The sequence below is a fragment of a genome, unplaced genomic scaffold, assembly GCF_019419815.1.
Source record: "Pyrus x bretschneideri cultivar Hongxiangsu unplaced genomic scaffold, Pyrus_bretschneideri_v1 Contig82, whole genome shotgun sequence".
Lineage (NCBI taxonomy): Eukaryota > Viridiplantae > Streptophyta > Magnoliopsida > Rosales > Rosaceae > Pyrus > Pyrus x bretschneideri.
The window spans coordinates 682,066-690,459 of record NW_025999823.1 but is presented as its reverse complement, the minus strand read 5'-3'; the positions used below and the strand labels follow the sequence as shown (position 1 = coordinate 690,459).

Genomic DNA, 8,394 nt, shown 5'->3' with positions numbered 1-8,394 from the left:
CCAATAAAGGCATGCCAAATCCATGTATCAAAAGATGCCACCGCCTCAAAATGATACATTTTGCTTCTTTTCTGTCCCCATAAACGCCTTGCCATGTACTTTGATTGTTTTTTCAAGTCCAGTGCATACAATCGATGCTTCCAATCATCCCAGGAAATCCTCGCATCTCACCCTTCTTTGGAAGCCTTTGCAAGTCCATGTCAGTAGGTTTTCGAAGGTACTTTGTAATGTAGATAGATTCGATTGCTCCGCAAAACCTCATTAGGGATTCAAGAATGGTTGATTTCCCGATCTTCACTATCTCGTCCACTTGGTATGCAGATGCTCCATATGCAAGTATCCGTAAGGCAGCAATAATTTTTTGCTCAGGAAGGTGACCCATAGCACCAAAAGCATCTTTCTTTTGCACAAAGTAAGAATCATGGTTGCAAACAGCAATCATGATTTTGTTAAACAAATGTCGTTCCATTCAATAACGACGTCTAAAGTACATATCAGGGCATGCACTGTTACGGATAAAATAATCGTCCAAGAGTTCCGTACCTCGTCGTTGTCTGCTTCTATCAAGGTTTGCAGATCGGCTAGGCCTACAGATCTAAGCCACAACTTGGATAACCCGACGGGAATGTGAGGTTCTGGTCATTCTTGCTTCGTCATTTCTCCTTCTACGCTTTTTATCATCTTCCATCTCATTTTGGGCCACCTAGAGATTGAACATTCATTCTGATTGGTTAAACAATTCTTCCTTTTGCTGATCAATTTCCCACATCATTCTTGAGGAAGAAGAAAACATTGAAAGAAGGAAGCAAAAACTATGAATAATGATATATATTTTGATTTTGGTGAAGAATGAAGCAGAAACTATGCATAATGATAGAGATCTTGAGAAAATTGGTGTGAGATTTGTGAGGACGGGTGGTGGATTATATGGAGGATTCATAAAGGATTAGGTTGTAGATAATGCCACGTGGCATGCCGTCATTCGTTAAAAATATGACCGAAATCTATCCTCAAAGATTATAAACAGATTGTGACACGTGTCGCGACATGATTGGTTAAAAAACTTATTGGAAGTCCATCACCAATAATTGTATTTTCGGATAATGACACGTGGCGCAACGAAAACGATTAAAAATCTTATCAGAAATCCATCACCAATAATTGTCTTTTCGGATAATGACACGTGGCGTAATGAGAACGATTAAAAATCTTATTCGAAATTACTAGGGGTGGGCACTTAAAACTGAAAACCGCAACCGAAACACGAACCAAATCGAACCGTACCGAACGGTTTGGTTTTGCGGTTTCAGAACGATTCTGGTTTGAAACCAAACTGAATAGGGAAAAACGGTTTGGTTTCGGTTTCGGACCTCCGAAACCGAAATTACATGTTAAATTCTAATTGGTTATTTACATTGAGTCCATACATTTAGTATGTACTGAACCACATCATAACATGGCCACATAACCCTTTACTTTCTTTCTTCTAGTTCGTAGACTCTGTGCACTCTTTCTCAACTTTATTCATCTCTCTCTCGGTCTCCACTCTCCACTCTCTAGATGCTCTCTCTCTCTCTCGGTCTCCCCTCCGGCCTCCTTTTGTCTTCATTCCAGGCTTTCCAACTCCTAGCTTCTAAATTTCAAAGTGCTAATGTGGTAAGAACTATGATTTATAACTTGTTTTAGTTAAATTTACTTATAGATTTGAGATTAATTTTAAGGTTAGGTTTAGGGTTGGGTTTTGAATCAAAAGGGGATTTGGTTAGTCTTCGATTTTTCTTCGTTCATGAACATTAGAATGTCAATTGAACGCATATATGATATTTGCATATTGGTGACATGGGAATAATGGGTAGATAGGTTTCTGCCCAGTATAATTTATTAATTTCAGTAAATTTTTACATAAAAAATTTAATGTGCAATTGTGCATACATTAATTTAGTATACATATATTTTGTATGTGCGTTTGTGTAGCAGATGCCTTACATTGCTTTTGCAGTTTTTTGAAGGCATTGTATGCAATCGATTGCTCAATTTATCAATTTTCCAATGGGTGTTTCTAGATGAAAATTTCTTAATAAGTTGTGTTGTCTTTGTCCTACTTAATTGGAAGCTTCTTTTGTCAAACATATTTCCTCTTTTAAAATCGATAACCTCCAATCAAGTCCCACAATGCAACCTGACAAAAATATTTTCTACCACTGTACCTAATGCAATAATTAGCATGTCATCTGGCCTTTGTGGTGGTGAAAAGTCATACTTGTTGGATTTAAAGGACATGAAAGAAGATGTGATTGGAATTTAATCTCTCGTGATTATTATACCTATATGAGTTTGAAGTCATTTTATCAAGTATTCAAATATATGATGAGTTGTTCTCGGTTCTCCAATTCCTTTTAACAAAGTAAAATACTTATATGTCCGTCTGGGGTTATTTCATAATCATAACTATCACTAACAAAGGAAAATACTTATATGTCCGTGTGGGGTTATTTATTGACTTACATATTAATTTGCAGTACTTGATCGTCTCCAACTTATTGAATATGCTACATCTAAAAATATGCAAACGTTGTTAATTTTTGTTCAACAAAAAGTGCTCTTCAAACTGCACTTGTATTTTGGATTTGTGAACATGAATTTATTAACTTGGTTGCCTCAAGTTGAATTATTTTGTTGTGGTGCTTGTGGATGTGAATTTTGTTGTCATCAACTAGGTAACCATAATAGTTTTTTCAAATAATGAAACCAAAACCAAAACCGTTTGAAACCAAACCGAACCGAACCAAACTTGAGGTTTTGGTTTTGTTTTCACTCAAAACTGCACCAAACCAAACCACGCCCACCCTTAGAAATTAGAAATAAAATTATTTTGTATTATTTTATAAATAAATAAAATAGTAATATTTTATTACCAATTGTCAAGGATATTCAAGTGCAGGGGTGGAGTTGAAAAATACATTTACTGTTCATGAAGGGCAGTTACTGTTTATTGAGTTGATAACATAGTGGATAGCCCTAGAGGGCCTCCACCATGCTGGAAGTGCTCTAAAGCTCCACCACATAATTTAAGACAGCCATTTCCATCATCTTTCATTTCTGAGACAAGCTCTCAGCCGCCATCTCGAGCCCAGAGCCATGAGAGCTCTCTTCCTCTCTCTTTATTTCTCTCAAACCTTAGCACAAAACCGCTGCTTTCTAGCCGTACCTCCATAACTATAGCTCATATTCGAAGTACAACATGCAACCCCTAAACTTGAAACAAACTCGCCTTGCTCAACCACCAGATCCATCCCATCTCAGTACAGCCATCACTGTACTCTTTGTCCTCAATGCACGGTAAAAATGCTCTCTCCTTCTGCGATATTTGTGCTTATGCTTAGATGAAATGGAAGAAAGATGAGATGTACTTCATGCATGCGTATATCGTGTGCAGGACTCTCGGATCCACAGCAGAAAACAACCCAAATCGCAGATCTTAAGGTAGAATCGAAGGTAAATATTATCAACCACGATTTAGATGAATAGGTTATGTGAATTTGTGTGAATGATTTTGTCTCAGTGTCCTTGTGTATTCGTGCACCCATGTATGAATATATCTTTGCATGCTCATAATTGTCCCTTTGTTGTGCATGTCTCCTGATGATGAATGCCGAGGAAAATTCGTGCAAAAATCTGCATCTGAACTTAGCTTGAGAACTCGTCTCCTCTGTGCTACTTGGTCCACCCCCAAAACTTGTATTGAAGTATTTTTTTTAATTGAAATGTGAGAGAGTGAGAGAGTGAAAGGGGTCCATTAGCATAGAGGTCTTCTCAGCATCCCCACTGTGAGTATCCCTGGACCTCATCATGTGCTTCCATTTGTGTTTAATTTGACTCCCAAGAATATTCTTATGAATGTGATGATGAGTTTTGTTGTGATGAATGGATGGTTGAATGCATACTGAGATGAATGGATTAATGTATGAATTCACGAGTAGTTGAGATTAGACCGAATCAGTTCCGAATGCAACCTGCAATCACAACTCAAAAACCTAATTAGATTAGTAAAGAAAAATAACATGAATTAAAAATTGCAAATTTTATTTTTTCAATTTTCTGATTTTTTTATTTTTTTTCGATTTTTGTAATTAAGAATAAAAGCAGGAAAATAAAATAAACGAAATAAAAAGAAAAGAGTTAGAAAATTGGGTTGCCTCCTAATTAATGCTTTAGTTAACGTCTATAGCTAGACGTAGAGGAATGAGGCTAATAATCATGTCACTTGTTCCTTCAAAATTAACCACTGCTTAGCAGCATCATAGAGTGTCAGTAGGTAAGGATTGACTTGAACTGTGCATTTGAATTCATTGGTTGAATCTTTCTTGTAAGGTTTTGGTATCTGTTGAATTGGCTTCCACCTTATATTTAACACCCACAATTTTTGCAATGGTTGGATTTCTCTATGAGGAACTTGGCTGTCAATAAGTGTCTTCTTTCCCATATAGATTTTTGCCTGTTCATAGGACTCATCTGGCATTTCTTCGAGTTTGATGGACTGTGTAGGTCCACTGCCTTGTGATGTACAATATGTTGATTTTGTATGAATAGCTTCTAACACATCAAATTTATGTGCATTCGTGCAGCCTTCGTGGGAAGGGTTTTAGTGGCACATAAGCATGGGTGGCCCTCGGTTCTGGGAAGAGATCCGAATGTGTTGCTTCCTCCCTTGGGCGTGAATGGCTGGCAGAGTGCTCCTCAGTTCTTGAGAGTCTCCTCCTGATCATTAAAGTTGTTCCTGCAGTTTGATGCTTGAATTTGAAATCCTTGATGGGTTCTTTCAATGCACAACTCAATTGATTCCAACAATATTGAAAGTTTGTCCTCCATTGAGAGCTTTTGTGGCACATTAGGTTGCTCAAAATTGCTCAAGATGTTTTTTTCAAACTTGTAGTGTAGAACTCTGAATATGGATTGTTCCAATGCCTTTTGGAGTCGATTCTCATATTGATATGTTTTTGGACAAACTGAGGAAAATATTCTCGTTCGGTGCACTCCAAAAGATCATGGGTCTTCAAACAGCAAAGGGCACAAACTGTAGGTTTAAATTCATAATAACCCTTTTCTGCTAAAGAAACCCATAACGGCAATCCTCCTGTCGGTGGTTCCATCATGGACTTGCTCTCAAGATCAACAAATTATAACCTGCAAACCAAATAAAAATAAATAAAATCAACAAATAAATAAAAAGATATATACAAAAAAATAATTAACTAAGAATATGATAAACACAAATTATTTGAAACAATCCCCAGTGACGCCGCCAATTTCTTTATAGGTATTTTTACCATCTACAAATGTAGGGATGAAAACATTTAAAAATACTTGCAAGATTACAAGGTTATCGTAGTGTAGCAGCTCAAGCAAGGTTGTTTTCCACAGGGATTGAATGAATAATTTGTGTTTAAAATCAACTCTTAATTAATTATTTAAATTAAGGTTTGGAAAATGTTGATTTTAGAATTTAATATAATAAAAGCGAATTTTAAAATAAAACAATTAAAGAAATTAACTAGAGAACAATTTAAAAGAATTTAATATAAAAATGACAATTAGATAGTTTAATCGCGGTGATTTATAATTCAAAGCAAGCATGCATCCATTCATAAGCAAATTAATAAAATCACATATTCATGCTAAGGCTCATGGCTTCACTCTAGCAAAAAAACTTAGTTACGAACAATCATAATAAAAACTAAAGAAAATATATTAACTAGGAAAATGATTGAAAACACCTTGTAGGTAAAAAGTCTGAAGTTCTCCAAAATAATGTGTGCGTTCTCCCCCAAAACCTAATGGCTAAAAAGCCTTATTTATACCACTCCAAATTAAAACCCTCATAGAAAAGGTTTCCTAAAAACTAGGAAATAAAATAATAAAAGAATAACTAGGAATTACATTCCTATTATGACTAGGAAATCTGTCACATCCCGGCCCGGGTGGGACGACTTCCCGGGCCCGCTCCACTACCGTAGCACGATATTGTCCGCTTTGGGCTTACCATTCCCTCACGGTTTTGTTTTTGGGAACTCACGAGCAACTTCCCAGAGGGTCACCCATCCTGGGATTGCTCTCGTGCGCAACTCGCTTAACTTTGGAGTTCCTATAGAACCCGAAGCCAGTGAACTCCCAAAAGGCCTCGTGCTAGGTAAGATGGGAATATACATTTAAGGACCAGTCCCCTGGGCGATGTGGGATGTCACAAAATCTGCCCAACACAGTGATAGGCACGTTTCTGGACCTTCAGGCCTCCAAAATAGGCCCAAAATGACTCAAATTAAGGATTAGAACCTCCTCTTCAAGTTCCAAGAAGAGTCCAAGTCCAAAATCTATCAACTTCCAACCCAAAAGTTGTAAATAAGCTCTGCGGCCCAATCTACCAGCATTGCGCGCTGGGCATAAATTAATTCGCCACGATCAGATGCTTCGGGATAAAAGTATGAAATTTTGACACAACCTTCTTGACAGATTCACAAACCCACTCCAATTGGAATTACTAAAAAGTTTCACCGTTTGGTTACTTTATGATCCAAACAAGTTTGCATGTCCTACATTAAAAACACATAGCAAAACATCAAAATCTCACCAAAATAATAACCAAAATATACCAAGAATAGGGAATAATATAAAGTATAAAATCGACTCATCAGCCTTGCTTCAAGCTTTAGCCGTAGAATGAACAAAGGAGTTGCTGCTTTGAACAAAGCAGTCAAGCTCATCTCCATTGTTTTAGGAGCCAACTTTGAGTTGTCAGGTCCGAATCTTTGCTTGCTTAAGGTATCTTTTGAAACTTCTAACTTGCAGGGTCGAATGACCTCTACAGTTGCATGTTTCGTATCAGTAGTCCACTAGATCTTTAATCACAAGGTTGTTAGTAAAGCATGTTGCTTTTTAATAAACGGACAGGCTTGCATGACCTACATGACTGTCGATCTAGGCTTAAGACCTTTGTAAAGCTATTGACCAGAGAGTCAGCAACAAAGTGCCTAACTTATAGAAGCAGGCGTGCTTGTATGACTGCTTGGTTATTAACCTTGATCTTCTAGGGCGTTGAATTGCTAATCTTTGCCTCACGTTGTTGCCCCTTAACCTTTGGCTGCTTAGTTGGTTGTCATTTCTTCAATCTTTTGAGCTGCGTGGCCTGCATCACAACATACTAAAGATTGCTAGGACACAAAATTCGCTACCTTTTCACATAAAAAAAAGTGTGGTTCTTTGGAATTTCATGGGTAGTGGTTCGAAAGAACGCTTTTCACTTTATGTAACCAATTTCATAGGATGTTTTGAACCACTTTGGACTTTATTTAACCAATTCCATAAGCTGTGTAATAAGTAGCGAATCACTTTAGGAATTAGTGTGAACCCAAGGGGTTGTTCTGCACTAGGTTGTACATATACACGCTAACCTGCTAACTTTTCACAAGATTGTGCGATTGTATAGGTCTAGGTGGCTAACTACTTAAAGGGTGTATCATAGGCAGTCTTCCAGAAATTGTAGGCTGCTTGTTCAATTGGCAGCGATTTTAGGTTTCCAGGGCTCTTCCAGAAACTGTAGGATGTTCGATAAATTGGCAACAGCTTTAGATTTCCAGAGATCTTCTAGAAACCATAGACTACTTGTTAACTTGGCAACGACTTTAGATTTCTAGGGATCTTCCAAAAACCATAGGCTGCTCGTTAAATTAGCAGCGACTTTAGGTTCCTACGGATACACAGAGATCGCCAGTTAGTCACATACAAGATGCTTAAACTTATGCTAGCTAGTCACATCAAGGATGCTCAAGCACTTGAACCTCGTACGTGTAGCCGGAGCTAGAATTACGTACCTCACAGAGATCATTTATATATTGCACTAGGGATGCTCAGCTACGAATGCTAGCTGCTCACATTGCGGATACTCAAAGGGATGTCCCCTTAATGAGTGAGGGAGTACTATTCCATAACATGAAGATTGCTAGTTAGTCATATACAGGATGCCTAGCCGGAGGTTTCCAGTAGCTTGTCACATCAAGAATGCTTAATTGTAGTCCATCTTCGTGGGCAACCGTCCAAAGGGTGAGCTACGCAGCGTGCCTTCTCCGTCTTTAAGGCCTAGGTCCTCACAGATCAAGCCAAAGGCCTAAAATCTTTTAGTCTAGCTAAGCCTTGAAAAAGACCATTGTGGCTACTTCTAGGGATGCCAGTGATGCGAGCATTATACGCACACAAATTAAACCCTCTTTTTATGAATTGTAGTGAAGAATGTAAATAGGGATTGTTCTGGACCGGGGATTAGGAGGGATTATTAATCACTTGGATTTGACTCAAAAACGTAAAAACACAATATAAGACACCAAACTAAACTCAAAGAATGCA

At 37.7% G+C, this 8,394-nt stretch overlaps 1 long non-coding RNA gene across 1 annotated transcript; it reads left to right on the top strand.

The window, feature by feature from the left end:
- The first annotated feature begins 3,073 nt into the window (after positions 1-3,073).
- LOC125473319 lies at positions 3,074-5,008 on the top strand. The gene is made up of 3 exons (XR_007255229.1): positions 3,074-3,339; positions 3,437-3,827; positions 4,626-5,008. It is a non-coding gene; the product is annotated as an uncharacterized LOC125473319 (long non-coding RNA).
- Positions 5,009-8,394: the final 3,386 nt, after the last annotated feature.